This window comes from Lynx rufus, unplaced genomic scaffold, assembly GCF_022079265.1.
Source record: "Lynx rufus isolate CCGP_SWC_20201006 ecotype Redwood Valley unplaced genomic scaffold, mLynRuf1.p SCAF_8, whole genome shotgun sequence".
In the NCBI taxonomy this organism is placed as follows: Eukaryota; Metazoa; Chordata; class Mammalia; order Carnivora; family Felidae; genus Lynx; species Lynx rufus.
The window spans coordinates 18611633-18637236 of record NW_025814896.1 but is presented as its reverse complement, the minus strand read 5'-3'; the positions used below and the strand labels follow the sequence as shown (position 1 = coordinate 18637236).

Below are 25604 nucleotides of genomic sequence, written 5' to 3'. Positions count from 1 at the left end.
AGAAACACTGGGTTAAAAGAATTCATTCCAAGAAGCCTAACTTCCAAGACTCCACACAGAGCAGGAAATGGTAGTGATAGCAAAGCCTTGCCTTTGGCTCACCTGTTTCCCTTGAGGTATTGGGGGAAGGGGAGATGAGGGCAAGGGCTGATAGGGGACAGGAGCCTAATGTTCCTAGTTCCCTAATCAAATACCACCTCATTCTCATCCTCCAACCAATATTCAAACCAGCGCTCTGACTTAACGAACAGACACGGAGCTCAGCTTTGCATGTGGAGCACACAGCTGCAGGTGCCGAGATGTGGCTGGAAAGGAAGGTCTGGAACACAGAGGATGGTGAGGATGGAAACAGAGATCCCAGGGTTATAAAGAGTTGAAGCAACAGGAAAGAAGTCTGCCTAAGAAGGAATGAAAAGACAAAAACACACAACCACTGGCATATTTAAAGGGGGCAGGGGCAGGGAGGTCCTACTAGTTAAAAAAAAAAAGAGAAAGAAAAAGAAGACCCCATGAATTATAGAAAGACAAGGTCATGATAATCAGTGGTCCTCAAGAAAGAGCAGAAGACAACTAACTTTTAACATTCAGATGATTTACAGTCAACTATGAAAATCTTTTCTCAAAGTCCCGTTGACACTATCACATTTTCTTTTTCTTTTTTAAACTACATTTTCTTAATTAAGCACCTGGGCAACCGGAATGGCTTTGATCCTAAAATGAAAACTACCTCTGTTCAAGATAAAGTCCCTCCTGGCCTCAGGAGGATGTGCACAGTCAGGTCTGCATTAGCTGCTGGGTTCCACTTCAGAACTCTGCCTTCCGTCTCCGAGGGCCAATTCCCAGCCGGCTGCGAGAGCATGAAGGAGGCCAGCTGGGGAGAAGGATGAGAAGCTCGGCCTCACTGCCCTTACAGAGGTTTTCACTTCCATTCCTGAATTCTGCAACTACTGGATCACACTAATCAATACTGAAATATAAGGACACATGACAACTTAGTACAATGCACAGTCCTAAACTGGATTGGAGAACAGGAATAAAAAAGCTAGAGAACAGGTGAGTGGTAAGATTTAGACACAGACTATATATTGGTTATATGTCAAGTGTCCTGAATGATGTAATTATAATTATGTACCCTTTCTCTCACAATAAAGATGCAAAAGTATTTAAGAGTGAAGTGTCATAATGTCTGTCTGCAAGTAACTCCCAAAGGATATGGCTAAAAACAGAGCACGCACAAACAAGCAAGTGAAAATTTGGCAACAGTAATTGGTGAATCTAGGTGAAGGGGAGATGGGTGTTAATGGTAACATTCCCATAACTTTCTATAGTTTTGATGTTTTTCAAGACACAAATGTCAGGAGGGAGGTATAAACGACATCAACTATATAAAAGTTTTTAATTCCTGTATGTTCTGACTCCCCTGTATTAGAACAGAGAATGAAGAGTTCACACAAAAATGATTCACAGTGGGGGCGCCTGAGTGGCTCAGTCGGGTGAGTGTAGGACTCTTGATTTCAGCTCAGGTCATGATCTCATGTGACATCATGCCCCATGTCAGGCTCTGCACTGACAGCGTGGAGCCTGCTTGGGATTCTCTCTCCCTCTCTCTCTGTCCCTTCCCCACTCATGCTCATTTGCTCTCTCTCCCAAAGAAACCATTTTTAAAAAATGATTCACAGCATTTTTTAAAAATATTATCCCCACTCAGAAATAAGTGTATTTGGCAAAGAAAAATTATTTCAAATATACTCTATACCACATGGTTAAGTTCCTGAGTTACACAGATTAACAGAATCTAGTGTTAAGGTGCACTTTCCACATGTTGTTGTAGAAGATAAACCTTAACAATACTTTAAGAATATTGGGGTGCCTGGCTGGCTCAGTCGGCAGAGGGGGCAACTCTTGATCTCAGGGTTGTGAGTTTAAGCCCAACATTGGATGTAGAGATTACCTAAAGGCAAACTTACTTATTCACACTAATAAGGAAAGAGAGTATGGACAAACCAAATCCATATGCAGACTAATTGTTTTAATCATTGAATTTTAACTTCCTAAATCTTTAATCAAAACTATGAGGAAGTAGAACAGACCAAAAGGTTTCATTTCCATTCACTCACATCCCTAAAGGAACTTCTATTTAGTAACAAAAAGGAAAGAAGCAAAAGAAATAGAATGCCCTGAATACTCAACTATGAGTACCTGAACAAAAGAAAACTAATCAAGGCAAATGTTTATTAGGAATCTACTATTGGGGCGCCTGGGTGGCGCAGTCGGTTAAGCGTCCGACTTCAGCCAGGTCACGATCTCGCGGTCCGTGAGTTCGAGCCCCGCGTCGGGCTCTGGGCTGATGGCTCAGAGCCTGGAGCCTGTTTCCGATTCTGTGTCTCCCTGTCTCTCTGCCCCTCCCCCGTTCATGCTCTGTCTCTCTCTGTCCCAAAAATAAATAAACGTTGAAAAAAAAAAAATTAAAAAAAAAAAAAAAGAATCTACTATGTACAAATCTCTGAAAAGTTCAAAGTACAAAGACTGGACTTTGCTCCCCTGGGGGCCACCATTTTGTTGAAAACAGAGAAACTGAAGAAAAATAATGGTTGGCTCAGTCTTCCCTTGTCCCCGTTCCCAATGCCTCAAAGACTTCTCTTCCAGCCAGCCTCCTCATTTATTAAACTGCCATCAGGCCTTTCAAACCACAGGTTCTCAAACTTGGGTGGCACACTGCAATCACCTGGGAAGTTACCAAAAATCCAACACCTGGGTCCCTCGAGGATCTAGACAATCAGGTTTTATTGTGTGTGGCCTAGGCATTGGTATTTTCTAGAGCTCTCCAGGTAACATGCAGCAAAATTTGAGCACCATTTGATCTCTACTGCCCAAGTACAGAATATAATCTACTCCCCAGCAATAAAACCTCTGATGATTCCTCACTGTCCACACAAATCTCAACTCCTTACCATCATTTTCAAAGCCTTTCTTTTTTTTCATTCTTTTTTTTTTTTTTTAATGGTTATATTTATTTTTGAGACAGAGAGAGACAGAGCATGAGCGGGGGAGGAGCAGAGAGAGAGGGAGGCATAGAATCCAAAGCAGGCTCCAGGCTCCAAGCTATCAGCACAGAGCCCGACACGGGGCTCGAACTTGTCAACTGCGAGATCATGACCTGAGCCGAAGTTGGACGCTCAGCCGACTGAGTCACCCAGGTGCCCCATTTGCAAAGCCTTTCTATGTCTCCAAACCTACTTCTCCAGGCCTCATGCCCACCACAAATCCACAGGTCTCCACTACTCCTCCAGCTACACTGAACTTCCCTGTCCGCACCGCCCCCTCACAGGATACTGTCCATGCATAGAAGGCTTTCTAAACTCACAGACACCAATTCCAGTCTCTGTGATCCAAATCAACTTTCAAGAACCAATTTTAAAGTTTCCTCCTTTCCAAACTCTTAAACAACTTCCCTGAGTAGGTGGCTGCCTCCCCTTCTTGCTTCCAACAAAACTTTGGACATTTATCCAATTATCTAATTTGACATTTATCATGATGTTCGTAGTAGCAGTTTACATTTCTTTCCCTTCTAACAGACTGTGCATTCCTCAAGGGCACAGACCATGTGCATTTATCTTCAAGTTCCTAGTGCCCAGACATGGCTGAAACACAATGCAAGTCCAATAACTGTTTACCAAATGAATGGGTATCACATACTTGTGAGATAAACAATGAACAATTTGAGAAAAGACAAAGGCAGTTCAATATGAAATGCCAAATTAGTTACATGGGCCAAACCTGACTCCAGAAGTGCAGAAGGGAAAGAGGGTGCTTACAAGGGGGATGGCCCCATGAAGATTCCGGGTCCCGAGTTCAAGTTTCAAAGAAAGGAAATTATCTAGACAGGCTGAGAGCAAAGAGCAGAGAATTATGAGCATGGAAAACGGCACAGATATGGCCTGGTGCACACGAAAAAGCCATTTAGCTCAGCTTCAGGTTTCCTCAAAAGATACCCGAAGAAAAATATTAGAAATGAATCATGTTTTTTCTTAGTTATAGAAATCTGTCTCGTTAATCCTCTTCCTAGTCCTTACCACCACTTGATACGTTATGGTTCTGTATATTCAAACACTCACTATAATACAAGCTCCACAAGAACAAGAACTTCCTTCTGTTTACTGCGGCATCCCCAGGGCTTTTATCAATGCCTAGTACATAGTAAATGCTCACTATATATCTGCTGATTGAATGAACATGTTTATTACAGGCCTCTGATCTAATGCTTCCTTTCACCTGGCGATTTCTTCCAGTCTCCACTTCCAAATCCCATGTATCCTTCCACCACTAATAAAAGCTCCGACTCAAAGTCTTCTCTGATTCCTCACTTCCCCCTTTTCTGAACTCCCAAAGGATACTTTTTATGGGCTACCTTGCAGTAGCACAAGTATCAGCATACAGGTATTTATGTATATCTTGGCTCCCCTTTATACTATAAATTCTTTGAGGGTAAGCTCTAGGTCATTCCCCACCCCACCCCCCAGAGCATAGTGCCATGTAGAGCTGTTCAGCAATTCCTGTTAAATAAAAGAAAAAATTAAATTAAATGTGGCATAAAGCCTTTAATATCTTAATATCAGAAAGATTAAGATCAGTAATGTCTTATCTCCATTCATCTGGGCCCTGCGATACCTGATCCTTTGAAACTATAATATCCAACACTTATGCTTACATGTGCCAGGCATTGTTCCAAGTCTTTACGTAAATGAACTCAATCCTCAAAACAACGAAATGAGATATGTATTGTACAGATGTGGAAACTGAGGAACAGGGAGGTTCACACAGCCAGTGAGCGGCAGAGCAAGGATTCAAACACACAAAAGATGGAATCCCAGAAGGCAGTAAAAGTAGATAACAGACAACAGAAAAGGAATGGAGGTTTCTGTAGTGCAACACTGAGAAAAGTAAATCCTGGTAAGAGACCCTTGGACCTGGAACTTCAGGAGTATCTGTAAGAAGGGATGGAACAGAGAAGTAAACATAAGCTCTGGCAGGACATTATCATGGGCAGAACCCATATTCTATACACAATAGTGGGTACTGAGTTGGTATAGCATAATCAATGGCAGCAAACAACAGTGCTTAAGAATGAAGGGTTCAAAGTGCCTGGGCCACTAGTTCTGCCACACAGGTAAACTTAATTCCTTTGTCTCCATTTCCTCAACTGTAAAATGGGCCAATATCAGTACTCAGCCATGAAGATCAATGATGGTAATACGTGTATATTTACATTATTCAGGATGAGCTTGATTTATGCTGCAATTAAAACTCCATTTAAAAACCTCAGTGGCTTATGGGAATGCAAGCTGGTGCAGCCACTATGGAAAACAGAATGGAGGTTCCTCAAAAAGACTTAAAATAGAACTACCCTATGACCCAGCAATTGCACTACTAGGTATTTATCCAAGGAATACAGGTGTGTGTACTGTTTCAAAGGGACACATGCACCCCCATGTATATAGCAGCACTATTAACAACAGCCAAAGTATGAAAAGAGCCCAAATGTCCATCGATGGATGAATGGATAAAGAAAATGTGGTATATATATACAATGGAGTGTTACTCGGCAATCAAAAAGAATGAAATCTTGCCATTTGCAACTACATGGATGGAACTGGAGGGTATTATGCTGAGTGAAATTAGTCAGAGAAAGACAAATATCATATGACTTCATGCATATGAGGACTTTAAGAGACAAAACAGATGAACATAAGGGAAGGGAAACAAAAATAATATAAAAACAGGGAGGGGGGACAAAACAGAAGAGACTCATAGGGGCGCCTGAGTGGCTCAGTTGGTTAAGCATCCGACTTCGGCTCAGGTCACAATCTCGCGGTCCATGATTTCGAGCCCCGCGTCGGGCTCTGGGCTGATGGCTCAGAGCCTGGAGCCTGCTTCCGATTCTGTGTCTCCCTCTCTCTCTGCCCCTCCCCCGTTCATGCTCTGTCTCTGTCTCAAAAATAAATAAACGTTAAAAAAAATTTTTTTAAAAAAAAGAGACTAATAAATATGGAGAACAAACTGAGGGTTACTGGAGGGGCTGTGGAAGGGGGCATGGGCTAAATGGGTAAGGGGCACTAAGGAATCTACTTCTGAAATCATTTTTGCACTATATGTTAACTAATTCGGATGTAAATTTTAAAAAACTAAAAAGAAAATTTAAAAAAATTCAGTGGTTTAGGGGCGTCTGGGTGGCTCAGTTGGTTAAGCGTCCGACTTCAGCTCAGGTCATGATCTCACAGTCCGTGGGTTCAAGCTCCATATCAGGCTCTGTGCTGACAGCTCAAAGCCTGGAGCCTGCTTCAGATTCTGTTTCCTTCTCCCTCCCCTCCCCCGCTCACGCTCTGTCTCTGTCTCTCAAAAATAAATAAATGTTAAAAAAAAATTTTTTAATAAATAACTCAGTGGTTTAAAGCATAGGCTTATTGCTCACACTACATAACCACTGAAGATTTCTTTCAGAAAAAAAGAGGTATTTGCCTAGAAGTGTCTCACATCACTTGTACTCAACTTTCAATATCCAAAGCAAGTCACAGAGCCATGTTCAACTTCAAGGTGATGGAGAAGTACTATTCTACCAGGTACCCAAAAGAGAAACAAAAATAGGGCATCAGTGAACAGCCCTAAGAACCACACCACACAAGAGCCTAGCACCATACCTGGCATACAGTAAGTGTTCAGTGATTGGCAGCTGCTATGATTATCACAATAATTAAGGGGTCTGGGAAAAACCTATTGTAATAATCCTAAATTAACTGAATGTGTATGCAGATGTGGGGGAAAAAACTATCATTCACATTATTTGCAATAAAGCAAAGGTAAATTTACAAAGAATTTCACAATGATATCATGGAGGGATATGCCAAAAAGTTTCTAGTAAATAAAAAGTAGTAAACAAGAGTTACCAAAATAGTACCACAAGCCTTTTACCATGATATAAAAGGAAAGGACATGCCAAAATGTTTCTAGTAAATAAGACATAGTAAACAAGAGTTACCAAAATAGTACCACTCATTCCTACTCATTTAAGACATGTAAAGTTTCATTGATATCTTTGTTTTATTTGAGAACATTAAAAAAAATTATTCAGCCTTTCACAAATTCACTTCTAATCTCAGAACCCAACTTCCTCATACTATCCCCATAAGTTCTTAAGGTAATTCTCCCACAGGGGGTTTCAGGACCTTCACCATCAGAGTCAGGGAAAGAGTCCTATTTAGTAAAATGAGAATTGAATTCTAAGCCTGACTTGGCCGCAGACCAGCTCTATGGCCCCACAAAATACTTATATGACTAGAAGTCCATTCTGTCATCCATAAGATGATGAAATTGAACTAGATGGCCTCTAAACTCCCTTCCAAAACTACTCTCGCAATCCTGAGAAGCCAGAAAGAGGCTTTGGTTTAGAGGAATCTAGTTGAGATGCTGAATTATGTAAGACCTGATAATGCATAAAGCTTAAACTAGAAATAACTCCACAAGCACAGCTCTGATGGTAGCAACAAAGCTTAGTTCAAGAGTGAGCACAGGGGCAAGTCAGAGCACCCAGGGAGAGCCCTACTAGCATGAAGTGCTGCGCTAGAGTGGAAAAGGGTGGGCAGAGTACGACTAGTATGTGTAAATAAGGAGACTGGTATTTGTCCATGGCTTATGAAATCAGTCTTTTAGTAACATGTCATACCACATTCCAGTCACAGCTCTAGGAACCAGTGACAGTGATGGAAACAAACTGGAAGCAAAGAACCTGCAAACATTTTAAACTTAAGATCTGTCAACTATCAGATCTCAGTACCAACAGACTGTATTTTTCAATTCCAAAGCAGCAGTCCAAATATATACCTAGAGATTAAGAACTTGAAACTCTTTGGAGAAAGTCAGACAAAAGAGCCCAAAGCACCATGTTACAAAATGTTGAGCCACACCAATCAGTGATACTCGTGTCATTTTCAGCTACACAGAAGCCCCTGCCGAGACAACCTACCAGGACATCTTCACTCGCTGAGAATATAAGACAATCCCTACAACAACATGGGAAATGGTGCTTTTTAATGAACACCAATGGAAGATAACACAACATTAATTCATGCCATAAACACAGTAACTGACACTGTTGCATTGACAATTTTGTGATTCCTGCAGCCCTATCCACGATCTTTAAGGAACCTACCCACTCTAAGTATATCAACACTCTGAGTGTATCAACAACATGGAATACCCTTTACTGTCTCTTATGCTTCAAAAGTCATTGCCTGTATGACTAACAATCTCCTGCCTGAAAACCTAAAACCTGGCAAATATATTTAATAAAATTATGGTCCTATTAGAAAAGACTCACTGTGTGTGGACAGCATTTCAAAAAGCTATGATTCTACATGTGCATCTTCATTTACTTTTATAGCTACGTTTCCTTCCACTTGTCAATCAGAAAACAATCTCCAATACTGCAACGGATACTGATCAATATATTAGAGTCAATGCTATCCTTGACTTTTAGGAGTTTAAATATGAAGTACAAGTAGATGGAGAAAGAGGCAGAGAAGCATATACAACTCTGTATGAGTAAAGGAAATGTTTTACCAATCAATTTTTAAATGTATTGGAAGGGGACAGAGTATAAGGTTCAACCTTTCAAAGGATCCTTGGTGGATATTATTAAAAACAAAGATTACCTTTATAAAATGAAAAACTATCCTCTAAGTAACCAAAAATACTCTCCATATGAAAAAAAATCTCCATTAACTAGTCTAACGTAATGAGAACTCTCCATAACTGGTGCTTTATAATGAGAACTAGAAAACTACAATGTTGCACTTAAAAGCTTAAATCTTTATATGAAAGAAAAAAGCCTAAGAAGTCATATTGCAAGACATTATGCATGTTAGTCACAGCCATGAAGGATCACAAGGCCTCACTAAAACAGCTACCCTGCTGTTTTCAAAACCTTTGTGACACGGATCTAAATTTATTTTCTGACCCTACTATTTTCTTAACGTCAAGTCAACTTTTAGATAAAAAGAGGTAAATATAAATGGGCAAACAGTGCCAACTTTTATTATATGATTGGCTTAGTCTCATTTGAAGTCTAAAGGATAGTCTTGTCCTATATTCTAATTTCTAAAGGAATGGAAAAAATCCACTTCTGCCCCCCCCCAAGATAGGGGTACTCTAAAGGATCTAAACCTGTGCTATCAAATGCTAGTGCCACTAGCCGTATGTGGCTATTTAAATTAACTAATATTAAATAAAATGTAAAATTCTATGCCTCAGTCATACTAGCCACCTTTTAAGGGCTCAAAGGCCACGTGATGAGTGGGTCTCACATATATAAGACATTTTTCATCATAGCACAAACTTATACTGGACAGTGCTGATTTAGCACAAAGTTTCTTTTTTTTTAATTTTACAACAAAGTTTCTTAGATTTAAATGTGCCCAAAGATCATTAGTACAGCTCATTAAAACAAAGATTACTTGGTCCCTACCCCAGATAGTTTATTTCAGTCAGTCTGGTAAGTGGCCCCAAAATGTGGGCCATTTCTAAACAAGCTGCAAGAGAATGGTGATGTTACCTATCACCTTGAGTACTGCTCCCTATGGTTAAGAACTTTTTGTTTTTTCCCAATTTATCATAGACTTAATTCTTTTATAAAACACCAGAAAAATGAATTATCAGGAAAAAAAATTTTTTAAACAAAGACTACTATAAACTTACATTTTTTTTATTATCAGACTCAACAGGCAAATCATTTTTCTAAAAAATGCTGTAAAAACATCTAAATGCTTCAAGTTCTGTACTTAACCTGGTCGCAGACAGGTAACAAACAACCCGTAGACCTGCACAGATCTGTGGACTAACACTGATCTAGATCTAGCTCTGATCTAAAAGAACTTATTTCACATTTTTACAATTATCTTTTGGGAGCTGGTCATTAATGATCTCTTTCATATCCTCTCATTTCCTCAACATAGTTTTACAACTCAAGGTAAAAATGCTAATTCTATTAAGCACAATATGGAGTCCCTTAAAAACAATGCTATAAAGGGCCAACTAAGAGAAGCAATCTGGGGCACCTGTGTGGCTCAGTAGGTTAAGGGTACAACTCTTGATTTCGGCTTAGGTCATGATCTCAGGGTTTGTGGGTCAGAGACCCACATCAGGTTCTTCACTGACAGCTCTGAGCCTGCTCAGGATTCTCTCTCCCTCCCTCTCTGCCCCTCCCCCACTCACATACTCTATTTTTCTCTCTTGCAAAATAAATAAACTTTAAAAAAAAAGCAATCTGACGGTGTTACTGTTTATAACGTGATCTGATTCTGCCACATGGTCAATAAGGATGATGCCTTGACTTCTTCAGGCTAACCTACAGTTGAATTTAGACTGCTACCTTTAAAAGAGTCGTTTAGGTCAAAATACACAAATGAACATTAATAAAGTCTTTGTGTTAAATTATATAAAATTTCTTTCAGTAAATAAAATCTATGATTTGGACCTAGCTTACTGGACATAACCTTTCAAAGAATTTTTTTTAAGTTTATTTATTTTGAGAGGGGGAAGGGCAGAGGGAGAGAGAGAATCCCAAGCAGACTCTGCACTGTCAGCGCAGAGCCTTATGTGGGGCTCAAACCCACAAAGGCTGAGGTCATGACCTGAGCCGAAATCAAGAGTCGAATCCTTAAGCAAATGAGCCACCCAGGCACCCTTCAAAGAATTTCTTAGAATACTGATGGTTTCCTTGAACCCAAAGTAAATAGTCCAAGCCAACTTCTTTACTCATGTACACTTAGGGAAGGAACAAATCAAACAGAATCCCCTCATAGGAGTCCATGCCCTTCACGGAACTGCCTCAAGCTTAAGGTGTTTTCCTCAATATTTATATCAAACCAAAGAAATGGATTTTTCTTCTAGTCAACTTCTGGTCTGCCCAACAAATGAACTTCTCTAAGAAAACTTCCAGAATTTCTCAAGTTTAGCCATTTCCTAGAGACTACTTTTAGAATTTTGTTGTAGCTTTAAATATTGTTTTACCAATTTGCTTCATTTTTTCTTAAGCAAATTATAAAATAAGGCTCTGAGAATTTTAACATTTCATCCTCTTGCCTATAGTAACATCTGGTTTAACAGAACTCAACATATATGCATGTTATCTGCAAAATAAGCTCACATGTTCAACCAGAAATTAAGAAAAATTCCACTTGAAATTAACAACATTGACAGAAAAGTTGCAAGGTATCACATACAAAGTCTGGGGAATATAAAAACGGAGGGGTTATTTTTTAATTGTTCCTCTTAACCCCTTTTTCCTCCTAACATATTGAATGAAGCAGTAACTGAATGAGTAAGTAGTATTCAAAGCAAGAAAATGTCAGCTTTTGCCATGGCCACCCCTCCAGTCCCATCTGAAGAGGCACATGGCTGCAGCAGAGAGGCCAAGGACCCTCTAAGACTGTTTTGCAAGTGCCCTCACGCCTCCTGCTTGAACCTTTACTCTTTTATCAGGCTGCAGGGGAAAGGGTGTGGAACAGCTTCCCAAGTATAAAAATAAGGCAGGGAAGAATTCCAGGGATAACCCTTGCCTGGATGCTACCCGGAGTGATTCAGAAGTACTTCACCAAGCCCAAGCCAACTAATTCAGACTGAAATCGCAATACCTCCTGAAGGGCAAAAAAAGCTCAACAAAGTCAGCCTCCTGGAAAAGGTTTTGCTCATACAAAACAACTAGCTTTGAAATGACCTAAATCAATGATCCTTAATATTGTTTTTGCATGTGGATAGGAAGAGACAGAGGGGAAAAGGGGGGATGGGAAAACATGGGGGTACAGGAAGGGAAGGTGGGAGTCACAGATGCCTTCAAGAATTATGAAAGGAATGGATTCACTGCCCATAAAAGTGCACACACAAACAAAATTTTGCATACTATTTTGGAGAGTTCACAGACCAAAGAGTCTCTAGGGGTCCATGAGTCCCAGGATAAAAAGCCTCAACCTAAACAGGTAGGAACTAAAGACCAAGGTTACCACAGTAATTAGACCTTCTTTTAACCTGAAGCCTGACCTTTTATGTAAAAACAATCTTACAATTAAAAAATATAGAGATTTCTGAGCACCTGGGTGGCTCAGTCGGTTAAGTGTCCGACTCTTGGTTTTAGCTCAGGTCATGACCTCATGGCTCGTAAGTTCGAGGCCCACATCCAGCTCTGCACTGGCAGCATGGAGGCTGCTTGGGATTCTCTCTCTGCCCCTTCCTTCCTCACTCTCTCTCTCTCTCTCTCAAAATAAAGAAAAATCTTAAAATATATATATAGAGAGAGAAAGATTCCAAAAATAAAATACTTTGGTCACATAATGTAGGACAAATTTTTAAATATATTTAAAATTTACTGATAAAATAATATATTTAATCCATAAAAAAGATCAGTGAAAATACTCCCTACAAAAATCTTTAATTAACAAAGGAGTAGAAAAAGAGAAATCTCCCTTTACTTATTTAGAAAATTCGAATCCAACTTGTTTCAATTCATGTCCTGAAGTTATCTTAAAATTCTACTTCCTAATTTTCCTGAAATTTTCATATACTATCTTAGTAGGTTAAGTTCTGAAATAACTAGCGGATAAAAGCATCATGGCAATCTACTGAAATATCATGGTTTTTTCCTTGCTAAAAATTTAAGTCCTTTGTTATGACTATAGAAAGAAAAGGTACATCAACTGAAAAAAATGATTCCTCAAAACAGGAACTATTTATGTCATATACATTATCAAAGATTCTAAAAGTCTCGACAGCAAACGACATAAAGAGTAAGTACACGAGTATGTAAAGAATCACTATTACAAACTATAAAAACCAACTAATAGGGGTACTACAAGCAAAAAGAAATGCTTTTCTCTGGATTTTATGCAAATAATTCAGTTCAGAAATGGGAACAGGGATGGATATTTTAAAATAACTCCATTTTACTACCTTCAGGACTTTTATGGAAGTAACAGAATTTCTCAAGAGGGTATCAACGCCTCCACAAAATGAACTAAAGAAAAGAACATTTTGGCAAGGAAAAAGTGACTGCATTCTCCCTCTGCACTTCATGGTTATTAGTACCAGGCCAGGGTGAACTCTTAGGTGCCCTACAAGGACCTCTCCTACACTTTGGAGACAAGGACGGTAAAGGGTACCCTTACTGTATTCTAATTTGCTTTTTCAGTGACACATTCTTGAAATGAAGTAGTAAAAATGAGTGAGTGCATAGAACAACTTGTTAGTTGACTTAGCCCCATACCACTAAAACATGACAGCACATTCCAGCTTTTAAAGAAATCTTTAGAGGCTGGTTGGTGAAAAGAATATGTGCTTTGAATCCAGATGATCTGGGTTCAAATTCTGGCTCCAACATTTACTAGTTTTATTGCCTTTATATACTAGCTTCATAAGTTACTTCATCTTTCTGAGCTTCCGTCCATCCTCATGGAATGGCCATGAAAATGAGACATTTTTTCATCTCTGAAGCCCCAGTGCCTGGCTAAGTGCTGAACACACACCAGGTATTCAACGTTAGTGCGTCTTGCACGCTTCACAAGTATGTCACGTTCTATTGGGGAAAAAGAAAAAAAAAAACAAAAAAACACAACACAAAACACCAAACCTGTTCTCTAGGAAACAGATAGCTAAGCCCTACCTATTATTTTATCTATTTCAAAGAGTTTTCAATGTAATAACTTGGTACAGGGGAATGCAGGCAATTCCATGGAATTCACTGCAGCTTTTCATCTGAATTAAACTAAAGCTTTGTATGAGGAATGGAAGTATAAAGTGTAACACTAAATATTTATTAAAAATAAAGCTATTTCCAGGGTGCTTGGTTGGCTCCATTGGTAGGGCATGCGACTCTTCATCTCAGGGTTGAGTTCAAACCCCACTCTGGGTATGTAGATTACTTTAAAAAATAAAATCTTGGGGCACCTGGGTGGCTCGGTTGGTTAAGCATCCGACTTCAGCTTCAGGTCATAATCTTGTGGTTTGAGTTCGAGCCCTGCATCGGGCTCTCTGCTGACAGCTCAGAGCCTGGAGCTTGTTGCAGATTCTGTGTCTCCCTCTCTCTCTGTCCCTCCCCCGTTCTGTCTCTCTCAAAAATAAACATTAAAAACATTTTTTAAATCAAATCAAATCTTTAGGGGTGTCTAGGTGGCACAGTCAGTTGAGTGTCCAACTTCAGCTCAGGTCATGATCTCACAGTTGGTGGGTTTGAGCCCCAAGTAGCGCTTTATGCCGATAGCACAAAGCCTGCTTCAGATTCTCTGTCTCCCTCTCTCTCTCTCTGCCCCTCCTCCACTTATGCTCTCTCTCTCTCAAAAATAAATATTAAAAAAAAAATCTTAAAAATAAAATAAAATCTTTAAATAAATAAAACTATTTCTAACCTTGTTATCCTGGGGGGGATAAAAGGGAGTGAAAACACAGTCTCCTCGGTTGACTTAGATATTGTCATTGTCAAATACCGAAAATCTTTTTGCAGGTAGAATCCTCGAAACCTCTAACCTGTTCAAAAGGGTCCAGCCATTACCAATACAACTCCATTCAGCCATTACCAATACAAAGTCTTGCCATGAAAGCTGAAAAACATAGGCCCCTACAGTGAGAATCAAGCCTGAGAGTGAGGAACCCTTTTTCCTCATGGTTTAACACAAGAAGACATAACCACAACCTCTGCTTGGGGCAAAGCCATGTTTCCAAGAAAACCGAAACACTTGTTTGAAACTTCTATAAGTCAAAGAGATCTCTAAGACACAGTGGTCCAAGCATCTATTGTTTCTGACAAGTTTTCTGTAACATAATGGCAAAAATCACAAATGAGATCTGGTTTCTAAAGAGACAGGATTCTGCTTGAGATCTTTGGTATTTGAAATAGTTATAAGAAAAGTAAATCCATAAATATAAAAACTAACTGCTAAAGGATCTTCCAGAAATACAGTAGTGTTACTTATGGCTCTCCCATTTCACTCCAAACTGGTCTTTCAACTTCTTGTGTGGTTGGCAAAAAGTAACACAATGATGAGTTCAGAGAACTTCCAACTATATCAATAAATTATAAAAATAATCATAAAAATAGAGAATATTAAAAAGTTGTGGTATAAGTGATCACACTGAAAAACCATGCATGCTGTTAACAACAGAAAAACTATGAACAGGCAAGAAAGAACTGCAGGATAAAAGATGTGACTCCAGGCAGACTGATACCACGATGAGACACAACTAACTTCACAAGAGATTGAGATTTATTTTGCTCATGACCAGACTACAGCAAGAACAGTATCATATTCTAGTTACTATAAAGGAGATTCCAAAGTTAGCAAAAAGGAAAAAAAAAAAAATTGTAAAGGTTAACTCTTAAAAGTCCATTAATGAAGAAAAAGGTTTTAATAATCCTTCATAATTCATCAAGGAGATCTGCCCTGGGACAAAAAGAAGTCCAAAATTAATCATTTTACCACTCCCCATTTTCCCAGGCCTTGGGTTACAGTCACGCATTGCTTATATGAAACCACCTGTTCCGGTTGGCATAAAACATGTTACTTGAATATTCATGCCTAATCATTTTTCATACATAGATCTCAAACCTTCTTTGTACTGTCCTAGAGCCACAAAGTTCACAAAAACTATCTCCCGGAGGTTGTCAACTTGATCTACCAATTCAGCTTATCAACCAACTACCATGCCATGCACAGTCAATAACTACAGATCTCCAGTAAGAAAGACAGTTCACAATTAGCCTTGAGAGCACAGTACTGTGGTCCCTACCAGGACTTAGTTCTAAGTACCACAAGCATGCCCCATAAAGTATGCCGAAATTTGGGGCCTCATGGGATTGTATTCCAATACGCCATCTGAGAAACAATAACTGAATCTCGGGCAGTATTGCACACACTCTGAAAATTACAAAAATTTTTAAATGTGTATCTTCTCTGTTCATGGATCTGTTACAGCAGAAATAAGCACTTCTGAAGGGGTGGGGAAGAAGGTACATACAACAGTTCCAGGGATGCCTGGAGATGCCAAGGATTCACTGGAAACCTCGGCCAGATTACTAATGGTCCATAAATCCTAATTTGGAGAACACGGGCCTACAAGTTGAAAATTGAATTATATTGCCTTATTAGATCCCACACTACCGAAACCACAGTCATATCAGTCATAACTGGTACTAGGAATACTTTATGTACACAAATATAAGTGCCTGCTTATGTATTTTTAATTGGATCAAATAAAACTGAAGCTGAAAACAAACTCAAATTTCAATTATCTCACTAGTGAGGGGATTTCCTAACAGAGTCTTTTTAAAAACCAAGTAGCTGCCAACCCTCTGCACATCTGACAAGCATGTCTCTGGAAATTTGGGAGCAAAAGACGCCGTTACTTCTCAACAGTGAAGGAAATACCCTAAAGGGGACAGATTCCTCTTTTTTTTTTTTTAAACCTCAAACATGCAATCTAATAATGCACAAAACTTGGCTGCGGGGTTGCTGGACACCTCCAGGGTTCCAATTTTCGGGGCGAGTGCGCGCTAGTGCGTAAGAAGGGGGCGGAGGGGGAGCGCGCTCCGAGGACGCGCCGGGGCCCCCGCCCCCTCCCGGAGCAGCAGCCTGGCACCAGCCCACCCTCCTCCACCCCTGCAAACAGACGCAGGACGCCAATAGAGCAACTTCTCCGCGGGGGCGGCAGTGGAATAGCGGTCACCCCCGCCGCGCGCGGCGCTGCCCTGCCCGCCCGGGGGTCCCTCCACGGCCCGCCCCGGGGGGGCCTCCGCACGCCCCGCCCCCGCCCGCCAGGCTCGGGGCCGGGGGCTGCCCGGACCCCCGCCCCTCTGCGCCGCCCGCAGCGGCGCACTCCCAAGGACGGCCGCCCGGCCCGAGCGCGGCCTGAGCGCGAGCGGGAGCGGCGTGCGGCGGAGGCCGGCTCCTCTCCTCAGGCCTCAGGCCGCCGCCTCCCCTCCGCCAGGCCGCCCGCCGCCGGCCCCACTCGGACCCCGGCCGGGCCTCGGCGCCGCCGCAGCCCCTCATCCCGGCTCCATTCATAGGGGCACCCTAGCCCGGCCAGCGGGGCGGGGCCAGGGACCTGCGGACAAGGCCGGCCAGCGAAGGCCGGGGAGGAAAATAAAAAGTTAAGAGAAGAACTTACCTAAAATGGCTCCTGCAGCAGCCAAAATACAAACAGCTATTATTTGGTGAAGTTTAGCTCAGACACCCTGCAAGGACACCCTAACCCAGCTCAGGCCCGCCTTCTCTGCCACGCCATTGGGCTTCGCCGACCCAAAACACAGAGTCATTGGTCAGCCTGACTGCCGCTCAGGCGGAAGCCCATTTCAAGCTTGCTTGCAGGGGCGAGTGATGGGCTCGCTCCATTGTGCTCGTATTTGCATGGATGTGATCGCGGCGATGATTGGCCGGCGCCGGGGCCGCCCCGCCCTCTGCCTCGCGCCCCCCGCCTTGGAGACGCCGCTGCGCGCGGCCCCGCCCCCCGGGACTGAGCGGCGGGGCCACGGGGGCGGGGCGGGGCTGGGGTCCTGCGGGCCGAGGGGGCGGGGCGGGGTCCTGCACGCGGCACTCCGCAGGCAGGGGGCGGGAACCTGGAGCACGCGGGCAAGGAGGGGGTTCTGCCCGCAGGTGGAGGTCTCACAGGTAGCTGGCCGACGGGCTGGAAGACGCTGGGCTGGCGTCTCCCAGGGTGGGAGAGGTTGTAGCTGGGGTCCCGCGACAGAGAGGGATTCCGCTTGGACCGCGATCCCGCAGACAGAAGCGAAGAGAGGCGAGGGTCCCGCAGGTCAGGAAAAGATTCCGAGAAACCAAGCGAAGAGTCAAGGAGCTCCATCCTGTGTCTCCAGCCGCATCTCCTGCCGCTCCGCCTGACTCCTGGCATTCTTGGCACACGACGGGCTTCTTCCCAAGGCCCCCCTACTCCCCGGGAGTTTTCACCCCCAGGGATCCTGCGGCGCCTTGGATATACCTCCGAAAAATCAGGTGTCGAGCTATGGTATATTTATGTTCAGGCCTATTTCCCCCATTATCCTTGTAGCATCCTCAAGGACAGGGCCCAGCATATTGCAGAGATTCAACTAATTGTTTAATATTCTTTAATTCGTTAGCAGCTAATTTTTGCACATCCAGTAAATGTCACGCATTGATCTAAGACAGGGGATACAGCGGTCAATAGGACAAAGGCCTGGCTCTTGTGGAATAGGCATGCTAAGGGGAAAGGAAGACAATAAATAAATACCAGGGGCATGTAGTGGAAAATGCTGTGAAGAAAATATATGGAGCGAGGGAGGGAGAGTTATCCACCTGCCTGGCTAAATTCCATTACTGGCCTCCTTCCCACCCAGTGATAGTCACCTGTCCCTCTCACTCCCTGCCTGCCCCCTGATGGGTGTTTCCTTAGCACCCACTAAAAAAAATAAAAGGTTGGATTCTGACTGTAGAGGCTCATTTTATCTCAAAGTAGGAATGGTCTGAGTCCTGGTGATTCCAAGAACAGTTTGTTGGGTACATTTAAGATGAACATGGCTTGACTTTGTCAGGAGTAGCTGTAATGATGCAGCCAAGCCTTACCGCACCCCCAGAGAGAGGATATTTTTAGTTTCTTTGAAGCCTCAGTGTTCCTATGGTTTTCAACCTATGACCCTAACTCCTTTCTGAGGACCACTTCTTGACTTCTTGGCAGACGCCAGAGGTTTTTCCAGTTTGAAAATACAGAGATACCAGCCCCCTGACCCCTGTCTACCTCACTTGTGCACATTTCTCTCATTTGACTCAAGACTAGCCAAGATGCCTCATGATTCTTCCTTCCTCCTCTTTAGTCCTTCCTTAAAAAAATATTTCTTAAGCACCAACTAACTGTGTTCCAGGTGTTGTCCTAGACACAAAGGCAGACAACATCCCTGTCCTCAGGGAGCTCATAATCTAGCTGGGATCAAGATGGAGATTTACGCATTGATCCTGAGGGTCTCCAACCCTGTCAAGCTCTTGGTAAGCAAGTAGACAGCTGCTCATTCCCCCTGCCTCACAGGGACAGTGGGCTTGCTCTCCTGAACAAGCTGCTGCAGAAGCTGAGGCAGGACCAGGTAATTGGTAGGCACAACCTCTTTAGTCCAACACAGGATCAAAGGGTCTAAAACTCTCAAGAATGCTCAAGGGGCTCAGGACTGTGCACTTTAGTTTCTAGAAAGGGGCTGGGAAGAGAGTTATATCAGAGACAGACCGTGAATCCTACATGGGAATCAAGTGGCCCTCCCTTTGCAAAATCATGCCCCTCGCTCACAAAAGATGAAATAACATAAACGAGGTAGAGGAGGAATGGAACTCCAGGCAGAGAGGGAGCAGCATGTATATGCAAGGCACATACAATACAGCAATGAGAGGTGTTGGAGCAGGAGGGAGGCAAGAGGCAAACCGGTCAGACAGTAATTCCTGTTCTTAAACTTGAGAAAAGTCTGTAGTACAAAAGAAGTCAAACATAGAGATACAAATGTTATGTTACCAAACAAGAAATCAATAGGCACACACAACTGATCCACAAATGAATAGTACAGGTACAAGCAAAGGAAGGTTCTGGAGGCTCCACTCAGGAGAGGCAGTAGGCTTGACCTTCACAGAGTCAGGTCTGCAGAACTGAACAGGGTTAGTGGAATCTGATCCTTAAAACCCTTCTGCAGCAGGGCACCTGGCTGGTTCAGTTGGTAGAACATGCAACTCTTGATCTTGGGGGTGTGAGTTAGAACCTCACATTGGGTATAGAGATTACTTAAATAAATAAATCTTTTTTTATTTTTTTTAATGTTTATTTTTGAGAGAGAGAAAGAGAGAGACAGAGTGTGGGGGGGAGCGGGGAGAGAGGGAGACACAGAATCCGAAGCAGGATCCAGGGTCTGAGCTGTCAGTACAGAGCCCGACGCAGGGCCTGAACTCATGAACTGTGAGATCATGACCTGAGCTGAAGTCGGACACCCAACCGACTGAACCACCCAGGCACATCAAATAAATAAATCTTAAAAAACAAACAAACAAAAAAACACTTCTGCAGCATCCAGGGACCTGCAGATAGGCATGGGAGGGGAGACTGAGACCTCTGGGTGGCTTCTAGCTGCACCCATTCATGGGCATGTCTTAGTCTGAGTTTTCTAAGATAGAGAGCTTGATTCTATAGGGCAGAAGTGGGAAGCAAAAGGAGGCAGGTAGGGAAGGGAGAAGAGCTGATACCAGGATGGTTATTCATCTGGCCTCTACACATTACTGATGGCTCCTGCTCAAGGGATTATCCTCTCAGAAGCCACATAATATGAGTCGTAGCATAGCTTATGGGAGAGGGAAAGGAAGGAAATTTATCCACCAGCTCATCTCCCATTGGATAAAGATCCACTCCAGTTGTTCATGCAAAGGTGCCAAGTGGGGCTTTGCCATGTCCCAGAACTCAGTGTTAAGAGGCTTGCAGCAGGGTTGTGAGGCAAAGATTTATCAGGATACAGCTGTGTAAAATCAAATGGAGCCCGTGCAGAGCTGGTACCGCGGAAGCTTCTGGGACAAGAGATGGTTAGCACTAGCCCTGGAGGTCTGTCACAGAGGGGGCAACAATGATGTGCAACTCTCTGTGCCACTTAGTAGGTCCATATTTACAGAGGGCCCCAAAAGAGCAATCCTTAGGAGGCTCTGAAGGGGAGCCACGGAAGGGCTTCCAGCAATTCTAGAACTTCTGTAACTTCAGGTTACATCCTGCCTGACATGTTCTCTCTTACCATCTGCCTCTGTTGACTTGTCTGTTTCCTCCATTAGACCATGAGCCTTGCCATTGTTCTTATTTATATATCTGTCACAGAAAAGACTATTTTCACCAGCCCATTTCATTTTCCTCCTAGGTTCATAGCAAAATTACATTTCTCAGTAATCAGGTAGGTTCATGTGACTAAGTTCTGGTTAATGGAATCTGGACAGAAGTGACAGATATATCTCACTCCTAGGCATCCCCCCAAACCTCCTGTGTGAGCCTCCAAATTCTTTTCCTTTCCTCATCTGCTGGCCAGATAGAGAAATATCCAGTGGAGGACTTAGGGGCTCCCCAAAATGGCAATGGAATGACCCTGGGTCCCTGACAGACTTCATGGAGCAGAACCCCTGTGCTTACTTGCACTGGACTGTGCCAGGAGTGAGAAATAAAACTTTCTTTTTTTTTAAATTTTTTTTTTTCAATGTTTATTTATTTTTGGGACAGAGAGAGACAGAGCATGAACGGGGGAGGGGCAGAGAGAGAGGGAGACACAGAATCAGAAACAGGCTCCAGGCTCTGAGCCATCAGCCCAGAGCCCGACGCGGGGCTCGAACTCACGGACCGCGAGATCGTGACCTGGCTGAAGTCGGACGCTTAACCGACTGCGCCACCCAGGCGCCCCTGAGAAATAAAACTTTCTTAATGTCAAGTCACTGAAATGAGAGGATTGTTTGTTACGGCCATTAGCACACTCTGACTAATACAGCACTTGTCTAACTTCATTTGATTTGATGTCCCTCCAGGGCAGGGATTATGTTTATTTGTTTTTGTAACCCAAGTACTAGTGTGTTGCCTGATACATAGTAGGAATTGCTTAAAGCATGAATGGGTGTGAATGAGTGAATATGTCAGCCTGATCTTAAAGGATCAGAGGTAGAATGCCAGTCAAGGTGGCAGGTAGAAAGTGTTCTACTCACTACAGAATCAAAGAGACCGGGGAGAACATGCACAGTTCTCAACAGTGCAAATGGTTCATGATCTGAGAAGGAGATTGCTAGGGTGAGCCTAGAGAGAAGGCAAGGGCCAGATCACAAACGGTCTTATTCATTACATAAAGGAGTTTGAACTTGATCCTACAGGAATTATTCAAAGATTTTAAACAGGTATGTGATATAATCAAATTTATGTTTAAGAAAGATCTTTCAGCCTAGAAAGGGGATGAATTAGAAAGGAAGAGCAAAAATGTAAATGTTCTAAAGCAACATTTCCCATTGCCCCTAGATCATTCATCCCATGAGATGATCCAATAAAAAGAGGTTTTGGGGTCAAGTTGGTTTGGGAAATTGTGCATACTCTAGCCCATCTTGGAGGTTGCCGTTACTCATTAGCATATTAAAAACTCTGAGAGGTCTTGCATTAATGAAATCTGTTAAACTTTAATAATTTTCAAAATTATCTGACACAGAACACTCTTTTCATTTAATGCCTATTAAAACTGGTATTAGGATTAGATTTAGCTACATATACCAGGAAAAAAAAGTCATAATAAAATTAAAGTTTTTGTCCTGCATAAAAGAAATATGGGAAGCTTTACTTTTTTTTTAATGTTTATTTATTTTTTAGAGAGCACAAGCAGGGGACAGGCAGAGAGAGGGGACAGAGGATCCAAAGTGGGCTCCATGCTGACAGCAGCAAGCCTGATGTGGGGGAGATCATGCAAACCACGAGATTATGACCTGAGCTGAAGCCAGATGCGCACCTGGCCGACTAAGGCGCCCAGGTGCCCGAAATACGGGAAGCTTTAATATTTTTGCACCACCATCTTTAGTTTCATTCCCAAGGTCCAGGATGTCTGCTGGAGCACCAGTCCACATTTCCTTGGAAGGAAAAAAGGAAAGGCAAGAGGGGAAAAGTGGAGCTCAGTCATGTCCCTTAAATAGGCTTCCTGGTAATTACACAACACTCCTGCTTACATCTCATTGGCCACAACTTGGTCACATGGTCACATAGGGCTGCAAAAAAATATATACGGTATTTTATTTATTTACCCTATTTTATTTTTTAAAAATGTGCCACATTAAAAATTGAGGTTCTCTCAGGCACCAGGGTGGCTCAGTTGGCTGAGTAACTTTGGCTCAGGTCATGATCTCATGGTCGGTGAGTTCGAGCCCCGTGTCAGTCTCTGTGCTGACACCTCTGTGTCTCCCTCTCTCTCTGCCCCTCCCCTGCTCACGCTCTGTCTCTGTGTCTCAAAAATAAATAAATGCTAAAACAAATTTTTAAAAAAATTGAGGTTCTCTCACCAAAGAGTTGAGATTCTCAACTACCAGTCCCTGGCACAATGTCCCACAGAAACAACGTTCCATAGCACATAAGTTGGGATAAAATGAATCAGGACATTGATTTTTGTAAATACTTTTAACAGCTTTATTGAGACATAATTCACATGCCATACACTTCACCACTGCAAATGTATAGTTTTATAATTTTTTTGTAAATTTATACAGTTGTGCAACCATCACCAGAATCCAATTTTAGAACATTTCCATCACCTCCAAAAGTTCCCTTCTTCCCACATGGAGGCAGTCCCCACTCCTACCCCCAGGCCAAGGCAGCCATGGGTCTGCTTTCTTCTTTGCAGTGTTTCCTTTTCTAGAAATTTCATACATATGGAATAGTACACTGTGTAGTCTTTTGTGTCTGGCTTATTTCATTTAACATAATATCTTGGGGGTTTATCCATGTTGTAGTACATGTTTTTCTTTTCTTTTTCTTTTTTTTTTTAATTTATTTTTGGGACAGAGAGAGACAGAGCATGAACGGGGGAGGGGCAGAGAGGGAGGGAGACACAGAATCGGAAACAGGCTCCGGGCTCCGAGCCATCAGCCCAGAGCCTGACGCGGGGCTCGAACTCACGGACCGCGAGATGGTGACCTGGCTGATGTCGGACGCTTAACCGACTGCGCCACCCAGGCGCCCCCATGTTTTTCTTTTTTATTGCTGAATGGTATTCCACTGTATGGATGTGCCACCTTTTGTTTATCCGCTTGCCAGCTGATGGACATTTGGATAATTGCCACTTTGCAGCCATTACGAATGTCACTGCTAGGAACATTGACATACCATTGTTTGTGTGGACATATGTTTTCATTTCTCTTGGGTAGATACTTAAGGAGACTGATGTTGAAAATTGAACACATTCACTGAAAAAACATTTACTGAATGCCTATGACTGACTTTCACAGCATTGTACCAGGTGCCAGGGATACAATGATGAATAAAATTCGGCACAAACTCAGTTCTTGTGGAGCTCGTGCAGTCTATGGAGGAGACAGGCATTAGTCAAATAATCGTGCAAACGAATGTAACATTACACCAGGGGTGAGTCCCATAAAGGAGGGGCACATGGTGCCATTGAGAATCTATGCTGGAAGGATCTGCCAGGAAAGTGGTCAAGGTCAGGAAAGTGGAAGTATGCCAAGACTTATCACCTCCATGAATTTTGCCCTTCAAAGTAATATCCTTGGAGGCCATGTGCTTATTTCTAATAATGCTGCCCTTGCAAACAATTCTGAGCCAGTTTATAGGTGTGCTGGTCCTGGGCCTGTTTGTCCTCAGATAAAGTCCTTATGTTTTAACCTCTCAGAGTTTTTCATTTTCTGATTAAACCATGAATAACATAACAAGCCACACAAGAAAATCAACTGCATTCCTTTAGAATCACATCTCACAGATAAAAATGGAATTCCCCTGCTAGATCATGGACCTCATTCCCCAGAGCTGGGGGAGAGGGGTTCATGGCAGTCTACAAAAATAAAGTTACGGACACCATCTGTAAGAGGAGGAGAGTGGACAATGTCAACTCTATTCTCCCTTATAGCTCAAATTATGTCTTTGATTTGCCAGTGAGGAGATTCCAAACAGTGACCCATGGTGTGTGGAGGTAACTCCCAAAGAGGAAATGAAAGAATGTGTGTAGCCAATGGCAGTGTCCTGGCTTGCCAAAAGCACCCTTACCCAGGACAAAACTGGATAAGAATAGTTAAGCCCACAGGCTTTGGAGGCCAACAGATCTGGTTCAAATCCCAGATTTAACCACTAGTGAAGTTTTTTGATTTCGATAACAGGGCTGTTGTAGGGATTAAATGATTCATTCAAACTACTTACCACATGGTAACTGCTCAACAAACTGTTAATTACTACATTATTATTATATCCTTTCCTCTGGCTCTCATCCCCTGTACTGTGTAGACCGTCCCCCTTCTGTTGACTTGCTCTTTTTGAAACACACTAATTCCACTGATTCGACTGAAGTCAATCTCTATTCTTCTTGCCTTTGACCTGGGGGACATTTTGTCTTTTAAAATTGCTTCTGGTAATAGATGGCTTCCATCTCTTATGATTTAACCTGGTTTAACTCTTAAAGTGCTGCGGAGCTCTTTCACTCATATATAACACTACTACTATTTTTTTGTTAATGTTTATTTTTGACGGAGAGAGAGACAGAGCATGAGTGGGGGAGGGGCAGAGAGAGAGGGAGACACAGAATCCAAAGCAGGCTCCATGCTCTGAGCTGTCAGCACAGAGCCCGACACGGGGCTTCAACCCACAGACCACAAGATCATGACCTGAGCTGAAGTCGGACGCTCAACCGACTGAGTCACCCAGGCGCCCCACTACTATTTTTTTTATCTGAGTTTATACATATAAATGACTGGGCTCACTCTTAGTAACTATGATTTATGAAAAGTCACACCTCAAATGTTCTTGGGCAGGAATTTTTTAAAACATTGGCCACCCTACCCCGAAACAATTCCATAAATCCTTCA

At 42.5% G+C, this 25604-nt stretch overlaps 1 protein-coding gene across 2 annotated transcripts in view; it reads right to left on the bottom strand.

Moving 5' to 3' along the window:
• The window catches only part of CHD6 (chromodomain helicase DNA binding protein 6), a 204770-nt gene extending 187527 nt beyond the window's left edge, over positions 1 to 17243 (bottom strand). For both annotated transcript variants that reach the window (XM_047067984.1, XM_047067985.1), the window contains exon 1: positions 17200 to 17243. The gene's annotated coding sequence lies outside the window, so the exon portion shown is untranslated. The remainder of the gene's footprint in view (positions 1 to 17199) is intronic.
• Between the last annotated feature and the right edge of the window lie 8361 nt (positions 17244 to 25604).